The 11,124-nt window shown below is 45.7% G+C and overlaps 1 long non-coding RNA gene across 1 annotated transcript; it reads left to right on the top strand.

The window, feature by feature from the left end:
* The first annotated feature begins 8,279 nt into the window (after window positions 1–8,279).
* Window positions 8,280–10,920, top strand: LOC132807723 (uncharacterized). The gene is made up of 3 exons (XR_009641999.1): window positions 8,280–8,402; window positions 10,076–10,159; window positions 10,635–10,920. It is a non-coding gene; the product is annotated as an uncharacterized LOC132807723 (long non-coding RNA).
* Window positions 10,921–11,124: the final 204 nt, after the last annotated feature.

Raw genomic sequence — 11,124 nt, 5'->3', positions numbered from 1 at the left:
ACAGTGTCATACAACTGAATGGAACAAATCTAGATTGCTATCAAGTCTTTCATCTTTTAGAATGGGTTGCAGGTTTCAGTTCATTACTATGTAAATCCCAGAATGACTTATAAGGAACGTTCTCAATGTAATTTGAAAGTGACATTTCAGCTCAGAGAATGTATTAAAGGTGTGAGGTTAGAGCCTGCCTGTCTCCTAATGTTGAGTCAGACTGGTTCTACTTCCAAAGTTGGAACGTATAAAATATTAATGGATTGACTGCCTGCAGATTGTGTGCTTTGAGCAAAATTGAATGTGTCTGCTATCTCACACCTCCCCACACACAACATGGGTGCTGGGGAAAAAATGAGCACTATCGCAGTAGTGTTAGTGAGGGGATTTTAAAAAAAGTTTAACCAAGAGATTTAGCCACCTCAGTTTTTAAAAAAAAAACCCCAGGAGATTGGAATCTCCTCCATTGAGGACTGACTCTCAGCTGGCTGGCTACAGCCAGCGTACTGTGAGCAGGAGAAGAGGAGGAGAGGCATTCAAAGTTTGGGAGAAGATTTGTAGCTCGGGTGTTCGTTGTTGTGGTTCTGTTCGCCGAGCTGGGAATTTGTGTTGCAGATATTTCATCCCCTGTCTAGGTGACATCCTCAGTGCTTGGGAGCCTCCTGTGAAGCGCTTCTGTGATGTTTCCTCCGGCATTTATAGTGATTTGTATCTGTCCACTGCAGCTGACAGCTGGAACTGACAACTGGAAGTGGCAGATACAAATCACTATAAATGCCGGCAGAAAGATCACAGATGCACTTCACAGGAGGCTCCCAAGCGCTGAGGATGTCACCTAGACAGGGGACGAAACGTCTGCAACATGAATTCCCAGCTTGGCGAACAGAACCACAACGAGGGGAGGCATTTTGACCTCAATTATTTTTTTCAAAGTTCTAGCTCAAAGGTAGAAGACAGGGAATGGTGGTGGTGGAGGGGTGCTTTTCAGACAGGAGGCCTGTGACCAGTGTGTGCTACGAGGATTGGTGCTGGGTCCATTACTTTTCTTCTTTTATATAAGTGGTTTGGCTGTGAACATAGGTAGAGTAAGTTTGCAGAGGACACCAAAATTGGAGGTATAGTGGACAGTGAAGAAGTTTACTTTTGATTAAAACAGAATCTTGATCAGATGGGCCAATGGGCTGAGGAGTGGCAGATGGAGTTTAATTCAGATAAATGCGAGGTGCTGGTTTTTTCAAAAATGCAATCAGAGCAGGACTTAATGGTAAGGTCCTAGGGAGTGCTGCTGAACAAAGAGACCTTGGAGTACAGATTCATAATTCCTTCAGAGTTGCAGTTAGATAGGATAGTGAAGATGATGTTTAGTATGATTTCCTTGATTCCTTTCCCAATGAATCAAGTGGCTCCATCAGAGGTTGATGTGATATTTGGTTTCAGATTTCTTTCCCCATGTCTTCCTGCAACAAAATTCACAAAATAAGTGATCGCGGTCAGTACAGTCAAATAAATATAATGTGGGCAGCACGGTGGTTAGCACTGCTACCTCACAGTGCCAGAGACCCGGGTTCGATTCCTGCCTTAGGCGACTGTGCAAACTCCACGCAGTCATTCTCCCCATGTCTGCATGGGTTTCCTCCAGGTGCTCCGGTTTCCTCCCACAGTCCAAAAATGTGCAGGTTAGGTGAATTGGCCATGCTAAATTGCCCGTAGTGTTGGGTGTAGGGGTAAATGTGGGAGAATAGGTCTGGGTGGGTTGCGCTTTGGTGGGTTGGTGTGAACTTGTTGGGCCGAAGGGCCTCTTTCCACACTGTAAATAATCTAAAAAAAAGACAACTCCTGTAGATTGCCGGATGCCTGCTGATCACATATTATCCAGGACACATCGGGCAGCCAGACAGCCTTAAGTGTGTATTGAGGAAAACTTCATTTGGTTACAATGACTTGGAAATGAAGCTGAATAATGATATGAAAATGAAACATCATAGTCATACAGATGTACAGCATGGAAACAGACCCTTCGGTCCAACCCGACTAGATATCCCAACCCAATCTAGTCCCACCTGCCAGCACCCGGCCCATATCCCTCCAAACCCTTCCTATTCATATACCCATCCAGATGCCTTTTAAACGTTGCAATTGTACCAGCCTCCACCACATCCTCTGGCAGATCATTCCATACACAAACTAGAGTGAAAAAGTTGCCTCTTAGGTTTCTTTTACATCTTTCCCCTCTCACCCTAAACCTTTGCCCTCTGGTTCTGGACTCCCCCACCCCAGGGAAAAGACTTTGTCTGTTCATCCTATCCATGCCGCTTATGATTTTATAAACCTCTATATGGTCACCCCTCAGCCTCCAACATCCAGGGAAAACAGCACCAGCTTATTCAACCTCCCCCTATAGCTCAAATCCTCCAACCCTGGCAACATCCTTGTAAATCTTTTCTGAAGCCTTTCAAGTTTCATGACATCTTTCCGATCGGAAGGAGACCAGAACTCTTATTTCCTAAACGCTGAAAACTCCATCCCACACATTCTCCCTCCATCCTCACTTTGCTGAACCTAGTCCGTGCTGTATCCTGAAGGGTTTGGTTTACGCTGATTTACAGCCCACGCTTGGGGGATCTCATTGAAACATACAGAATACTGATTGGCCTGGACAGGGTGGATGTTGGGAAGATGTTTCCATTGGTAGGATCATTGAGAAGAAGGACCAGCTTTTAGAATAAGGACCAGCTTTGTGACAGAGGGATATGGGCCAAACACTGGCAGATGGGATTAGTTTAGTATGCAAACATAGCATGGACTAGTTGGACTGAAGGGTCTACTTCTGTGCTGTATGATTCTGTAATGGTCTCAAAACCATTTTCTTGCCTTCCCCTATAACCATCCACTTTTTTGTTGTTCAAAAGTCAGATGACCTCAGTCTTGAATATATTCAATGACACCCCCCTCCCCCCCCCCCCCCCCACCCCCACAATTGCAGGAAGTCATCCCCATTTTTGAACTCAATTCCTCTTGCTAATATGCTACTTGCCTTGCTGATTACTTGCTGCACCTGTCTTGACAACTGGCAGTGACTGGTGTAGGAGGACACTGAGCCCCCTTTGTACATCCACACATCATTCCTGATGAAGGGCTCGTGCCCAAAACATTGACTCTCCTGCTCCTCGGATGCTGCCTGACCTGCTGTGTTTTCCAGCCACACTTGACTCTGATCTCCAGTCCTCACTTTCTCCACATACCGATATATTATCATTTAAACCATGCACCTCCTTTCTGCATTTTTTTTAAAAAGCAATAGGCTTTAACTTTACATTGTGGTACTGCATTTGCTGTGCGTTTGCCAACGGAGACACAGACCTGGACCAACTTTTCCAGAGTCTGTCCCCTCCCTGGATTCACTCCCTTTCCCTTCAGTTCGTGCAAATCAGCAACTGAATCCCAGAACGAAAGAGAAATGAAAAAGTGGGTGAAAAGAGAGTGCGGTACCCACAGATGTTGGACAGAGTTGCAGTCTGGGGTGAAGTTCATTCAAAGAGAGAGAGGAACAACAGCAACTTCAGAAACTCACGGCCCAACTTCCGCATTCAGACAAAGAGGCGGTTCTGATTGGCAGGAGGACCAGGCTCCTTCCGGTCCTCCGGCTCTCACCATTGGTCCTTCAGAAGAAAGTCAAGCGCCGTTTCCGCGGACAGCGACGAGCATGCTCAGTGCTTTTGTTGACACCGCAGCACATGCGCAGTGCTTTTGCTGACACTGCAGCACATGCGCAGTATGCTCTGTGGAGGTACTGGCGTTACCGACTGATTTGAATAGGAGAGAAAAAGCTGCAGCCACAATTTTATTTTTCCCTGTGGCTCGACAGTTTATTCCTTTTGAATTTCGTCCGGCTTTGTATGTCTTTACCTCAGGATAGAGGAGGTCCAAAACTAGACGGCATATGTTTAGGGTGAGAGGGGAAAGATTTAAAAGGGACCTCAGGGGTAACTTTCATGGTGTGTGTATGGAATGAGCTGCCCAGAGGAAGTGGTGGAGGCTGGTACAATGACAGCATTTGAAAGGCATCAGGGTGGGTATATGAATAGGAAGGTGTGAGAGAGATATGGGCGAAATGCTGTCAAATGGGTCACGAGATTAATTTAGGATATCTGGAGGGCATGGGCGAGTTGGACTAAAGGATCTGTTTCTGTGCTGTATGACTCTATGCGTCTATTTCAGTGCAAGTTTCAGAAACATGACTGCAGCTTTTAAAAACACTTAATATATTTTAGCTGTTCTTAATTTTAAAGATCAGCCATTTCTTGCACACCCCTGTCTTCCAGGTAGAGTCATCACTACTGATTCTCTCCCTTTCCTGAGAAAGAGATACAGCAATCAAAGAGTGCATGAGAAAGCATGGGGGAATGGTAGAAGGGGGAAGAGAATGGACAGGGGAGCGGGGTAGAGAGGAGGAGAGAATGGACGGGGGAGTGGGGTAGAGAGGGGGAGAGAATGGACAGGGGAGCGGGTAGAGGGGGGAGACAATGGACAGGAGAGTGGGGTAGAGCGAGAGAGAGAGAGAGAAAATTACAGGGGACAGAGGGTCGGGTGCAGAAAATGAGGGGAAGAGAGAGAAGAAGGCTGAGGACAGAGAATTGGTGAGTACAGAGTGTGAGGAGAGAGAGTGGATGGGGACCAAATGGTTGGGGGACTGACAGCACAAATCCCACCTTCCTCAGAACTGGTGTCAGTGTCTCATGAATTGGAACCCACTCCACCCACAGCAGACCTGAGGCAATCGTTTCTCAATAGATGCTTGGCTAACGCAGTAGAATCATATAATCCCGACAGGCCATTTGGCCCATAAAATTCAGACTGACCTTCCAAACAGTATCCCAGCCAGACCCACCCATTTTTCCTACAGTTCCCCATGGTTAACCGACCCTCAGTTGCACATATGTGGACACTTCAGCACGGCCGATCCACCTTGAACTGCAGATATATAGACTGTGAGAAGAAACTGGAGCACCCAGAGTTAACTCACGCAGACAGAAGAATGAGAACGTGTTAAAGTCCACACAGACAGCTGCTCAAGAGTGGAACCGAATCCAGGTCCCTGACATTGTCAGGCAGTCGTACGAACCACTGAGCCACCCAGAGCTTTGATGTTCTGCTTTGTCCCAGTAGTTTGTAACTTCTCATGTGCCCTCAGCAGAGGCTCTCTCCTCCTGACATTGTTGAACCACACCCACTGCAACCTCCCTTTCCCACTCCTCCAGCCCTGAGCACATCGGTTCCTGAATCCTGGCACCAAACAGACACCAATGCCATCTGTGCTCCTCCTGACAACTGCAGAGAACGGAGACCATCCCTGTCACTGTTCTGTCCCTTACCACCACCTCCCCCTCCCCAATGTTGTTTTTACTCCCACAGCCCAACCAGTTAGCTCCTCCCACCTGCAGCCCTCTATCAGATCCCCTTTACCTGCCAGACCTGCACTTACACCCTCCTGACCCTATCCACTGATGCAAACAAAAGGCTCTCTCCAGAGGGGAATGACCATCTCCCAGAATAAAGTGCCTGGTTAACTTTCCCACTTTACCCTCAACATGTGTGCAGCCTGGCTTCCAGCTCCATCTCTCTGAACGAATGTCCTCTAGGATGTGTTTGCCCTGGATCACAGCATCGAGGGCATCCCACCTTCTGCAAATTGTAAGACAAGCCCCACCCTGCCCTCTCCAATGTGTGTTGTATAACTGATAGCCAAGTTCGGAACCCATGAGGATTGCCTCAACAGGGACCTTGGTTTCATGTCACACTACAAGTGATCCCACTCACACAGGCTTGTACCCCATTACTCACATACGTTACCAAGCACGGTCGTATGCAAACACATGCTCTTTGCACATACACACACACTAACATGCACACCAATCAGTTTCTGGGGTGAAATTGCAATTGCAGAATTTTATTTGCAGATACATTATATTTTGCCCAAAAAGCACACAATCTTCAGGCAGTCAATTCATGTGACATGTTATAAATCCCTAATTGTTGTGGTTCTGTTTGCTGAGCTGGGAATTTGTGTTGCAGACGTTTCGTCCCCTGTCTAGGTGACATCCTCAGTGCTTGGGAGCCTCCTGTGAAGCGCTTCTGTGATGTTTCCTCAGGCATTTATAGTGATTTGTATCTGCCGCTTCTGGTTGTCACTATAAATGCCGGAGGAAACATCACAGAAGTGCGTCATTGTAGGCTCCCGAGCACTGAGGATGCCACCTAGACAGGGGACGAAACATCTGCAACACAAATTCCCAGCTCGGCGAACAGAACCACAACAACGAGCACCCGAGCTACAAATCTTCTCACAAACTTTGAAATCCCTACTTTGGAAACAGAACCAGTCTGACTCAAGATTGGGTTGCAGACAGACTCTAACATGAGTGAATCAGATGGTTTTCTTTCCCCAGAAAATGATTTCATCATTAGATTCTGAACTCCAGATTTCTGACTGAATTCCAATTCCGCCATCTGCTGTGGCGGGATTCAAACCCAGGTGTCCCGAGGAGTCCCCAGAACTGGGTTGATAGTCCAGTCGATAATGGCACTCAGCCCTTGTTCCTTCAATCACCCTTTGCTGGCACATGAACTCACTGGTGCCTCCGTAGGTTAGAGGAGGGGGTGATGCCCTTCCCACACTGAGAGTAGGTGAGCATGCTGTGCCTGGTGTGGACCCGCTAGTGCGTCTGCAGGCTGGAGGAATTGATGAATCCCTTCCTGTGCTTGGAGCAGGTGATTGGCCATTCCCCTGTTGTGGACTCGCTGGTGAACTTCTAAAATCTCTAACCATATAATCGAGAAAAAAACCCACTCTATTCACTACTGCAGACTTACAGCAAGGTTACACGTTAAAAAGTGTGCACTAATCTGTTCCTGTGCTGTGAGCTCTCCTACACATTTTCCTCCAAGATCAGCTGTGAATTTTGCTGTTTTTAAATTTTTCCAAGATGTTCAGAGAGACATGATTTCAAACAGCAGAGGCAGTAACTATGCAGATTCACTGCTGTGTCCGTTAGTAATATACGTTTCTTTCTCTCTCTCTCTCTCTCTCTCCCTTACAGACCATGTGCTCACTGCCTTTGGCTGTCTTTCTCCATTTTAAAATTGCTGTTGTCTTGATTTTTTTTACTCCAAAGTTCCAAAACAATGCATCAACATATAAAACATTAATAGCTGTTCCTGGAATTCAAGGAAATCGCCTCCAAAACTCAAAATACCTCAAAAAAGGAGCAGCTCTTACAGCCACAAATTTTCCGGTCCTCCATCTCCATGACTCTATAACAAATGTTCAACGAACTAGTCTGCAATTTCCCACATATGGCCTCCCTCCCATTTTGCATACAAGTGTTACATTAGCATTTTTCCAAACCAATGGAACCATAAGATCATACGACACAGGAGCATAAATTAGGCCATTCAGTGCATCGAGTCTGCTCCACCATTCAATCATGGCTGAGATGTTTCTCAACTCCATTCTCCAGCTTTCTTCCCGTAACCTTTGATCCCCTTGACAATCAAGAACATATATATATCAAGTCTTAAATAAACGCAATGAATCTTTCCCATGTTCAGAGATTTTTGGAATTTTGTAACTAATGAATTCACTATCTCCACTGCCACTTCCTTCAGGACCCAGGATGTAGGCCATCAGCACCAGTCGACTTGTCTGTCCTCAATCCAAATAGCTTGCTGTGTACCTTTACCCTCTCAATGTTGATTGTTTAAGTTCTATCCTTTCTACAGCCTCTGACTTGCCAATTCTAACAGGAATAGTTCTGTTGTCTCCCAACGTAAAAACTGAGATCATCTCTGCCACTTCAGTGTCCCCAATGAACTAACAGTTCTCATCTTCCAAGGTACCACACTTAGCTCAGCGACTCTGTTCCCATTAACATACCAACAGAAGCTTTTGCTGTCCTTTTTGATATTTAGTGCGAGGTTTCTTTTGTAAGTTAACTTACCTATTTTTATTTATCGTTTTTACTATCCCTTTGTTTATGTTTGAAACTTTCCTAATGTTTGACCCTTCCAGAGGTCTAGAATAACATTTCACAACTGGCTGAAAAGTTATTAAAAAACTACTTTGAAACTTTTTTAAATAACACCTTTCTGGCGGCTGGGGGCCGGAAAAACGATCGCCCCGCCCCCATTGTCTCCGATTGGTTGGAGGGCTCCCCAACCACGCCCTCTCAATTGGTGACGACGTTGTCTGGACCCCGCCCCTTGTTTGCTGGCGCATGTGCAGTGTAGGTCCCGCGGCCGGACAAAGACAGTGTGACTGAGTGTGGGAGAGGAATGGCGCCGGCGGCTGAAGGAACAAGAACAGAAACCGCTGGAAAAGCTGAGCAGGTCCGGCAGCTCGTGTTGAGAGAAATGTGAGGACGTGTTTCGGGTCCGGGGATCCTTCTTCAGAACAGGACCAGGTTTCAGAAACATCCCGGGGAGGTCGCCAGGTCCGAGCGCCAAGACCTGGCTCCTGCCCCCGGGGAGAGGAGACAGTGAGACAGGGTAGGATTGGGAACCGCGGGAGGAGGGAGACTGGGGAGTTTATAAACTCCTAGGGGGAGGCCGCAGGCCGCGAATAAAAGCCCCACAGGCCCAGTGTTTACTTCACCGGGGAAGGAGCTCTCGGGTTGCCTGGCAACCAGCCGCCATCTTTGTGAGGGTCAGGCGCATGTTGTCTTGGGGCGGGGAGCGCGGGCGGCCATCTTGGTGAGGGCACCATCAACTGTCATTTCCGGGAGAGAATTCCAACCTCGTGGCAGCCCCGGCCTTGGCCGAGCTTCATTCCCCACACAGTGTAGTGATGTGCAGGTTAGGGGGGCTCAGCCATGCTAAATTACTGATTAATGCCCATGGTCTGGTTAGTGTATGTTGACCATGCTAATTTACCCGCAGTGTCCAGAGATGTGCAGGTTAGAGTGGACTGGCCGAGGTAAGTGTATCCATAGTGTTCGGGGTTCTGCAGGTTAGGGTGAAGGTCTGGACCCCCGAGATCGGTCAAAAGAATCACTGGGAGCTGAATGAAATAAGGCAGCCTAGCACAGATTTGTCCAGCAACACAGGTTAAAAACTTTATGTTCCGTGGCAAAATTACACAATTCCTTTTGAAAATTACTCATTATTTATTTTTGAAACAGCACAGCCTTAATGACAAGAAAAGACCAATAAAATGTAATAAGGTGACATGATTGACAGCAGGTTAGTCCAATGATATTTCCTGGGAAACAGATTGTTTTACGTGCAAAATCATCCCATGCTTGCTAGTTCAAGATTAGTTCGAATACCAAATTACTTATGATTCACATTATGCAAACTCCATTGTTCTCTTTTATTTCTAAATCCAACCAACTCAGCAAAGCAGCAATTCAAGTTCAATGTCAAATCATAACCTGAAGCCATTTTGTTATATTATTTTAAAATATTATTTAAAATTGAAATGCCATTTTGTGGTTAATAAAAACCTACATACACCTGTTGCTCCTAAATTCAAATTTTAAATCCTGATCTCAATAAAGCAGCAGTTGTCTCATTACCCAAAAGGGTGAGACCACAAATAATATCAATACGGTTTTGATGGCTAATAACTCCTGAAAATCCTTCTACAAAAAAAAGTCACTGAGAGCTGCATATCCCAAAGTGTGCTATTCCTGTTTTGTAGAGCTTTTGGATGCTTCCATTCTGTGCAAAACTCAGGGGAGACTATGTTCCTACAGTTACAGCACGAGGAGTACTTACTTTATTCAAAATAATAACCAAGTTTAGTGTAGGTAAGGGAGGGACCTTGCAAATAAGAGGCCTGCCTATCTTTGTGACTTCCTTGAGGCTGTTCAATAGATGGGTCTTTCAGTAAGAGATGCGGTTATTGTCCCAGAACAGTTCCACCCATCCCATAATTGGGAAGACATTGGTGCCATTAGGGGTCAAAAAGTCTTTTGCTGAAGTCAGCACATAACAGACCACTTCATCCCTGCCAAATATTCTATTGTGACTTTGAAGAAACAAATTGTAACCGAAAGATAACATTTCCCTATCTTCTCTTTTGCAGTGTGACCTATTTGGATAGGGCAAGGCTTACCAGGGTAGCCCACAGCACAACTGGTATCAAACTGGCACACAACACCTTTACAGGGTAAAGACCGTTTAGACTTGTTCTGTAAATGAACTGTTCAAGCTCTGACCACTGCAATAGTCATTCTTGGTAATGTTCAATCCCCCAGCATTTGGATGGGTATATGAATAGGAATGGTTTGGAGGGATATGGGCCGAGTGCTGGCTGGTGGGACTAGATTGGGTTGGGTTATCTGGTCAGCATGGCCGGGTTGGACCGAAGGATCTGTTTCTATGTTGTACATCTCTATGACTCTATAAATGGGTGATCTAATTGTTCGTTCACAACAGTAAGTAAACATCCTTCAACATCCATCTTTTGAAGACCATTCAGGCTCATAGAAACTTCAATCAAATCACCCCTTGCTATTCCAAACTCTGGTTGAAAGTCAGACCTGCCTGACTAATGATTTCCCATAAAACAGTCTGTTCATTGTGGGTGTCAATCCAGTTTACCTTCTGTGAATTGCCTTTAAGGCATTTTCATTCTTCCTTAGGTAAGGATATCAAAACTGAGCACCGTGTTCAAGATGTAGTCCCACCAATGCTCTGTAACTGAGGCATAATCTCCTTACATTTATGTCATTGGCCTTTCTAATCACTTGCTGCGCTTGCATTCTAACTTGTGACTTTGCAAGGCCCCTGGATCCCTCTGCATCTCAGAATTATGCGGTTGTTCTCCAAATAGGTAATAAATTGCATTTTACCATATTGTACACCACTTGCAAGAGTTTTGCTTATTTATTTAACCAATCTAACAATCTGCATCCTTGATATGTCATCCCCACAATGTACTTCTCAATCTATTTTTGTGTTTCCTGCAAATGTAACCACATACCTTTGATCCCCTCCTGTAAGTCATCTATATAATTGTAGAAAGTTGAGGAGCCAGCAGAGATGCCTGTTGGAACCCCACCATACTTTCAAATATACAACCAATTTGACAAAAGAACCATTCTTGCATATCCTGTTTTCTGCCAGTCAGTT

This window comes from Hemiscyllium ocellatum, assembly GCF_020745735.1.
Source record: "Hemiscyllium ocellatum isolate sHemOce1 chromosome 27 unlocalized genomic scaffold, sHemOce1.pat.X.cur. SUPER_27_unloc_20, whole genome shotgun sequence".
In the NCBI taxonomy this organism is placed as follows: domain Eukaryota; kingdom Metazoa; phylum Chordata; class Chondrichthyes; order Orectolobiformes; family Hemiscylliidae; genus Hemiscyllium; species Hemiscyllium ocellatum.
This window is presented reverse-complemented; position numbering and strand designations above follow the sequence as displayed.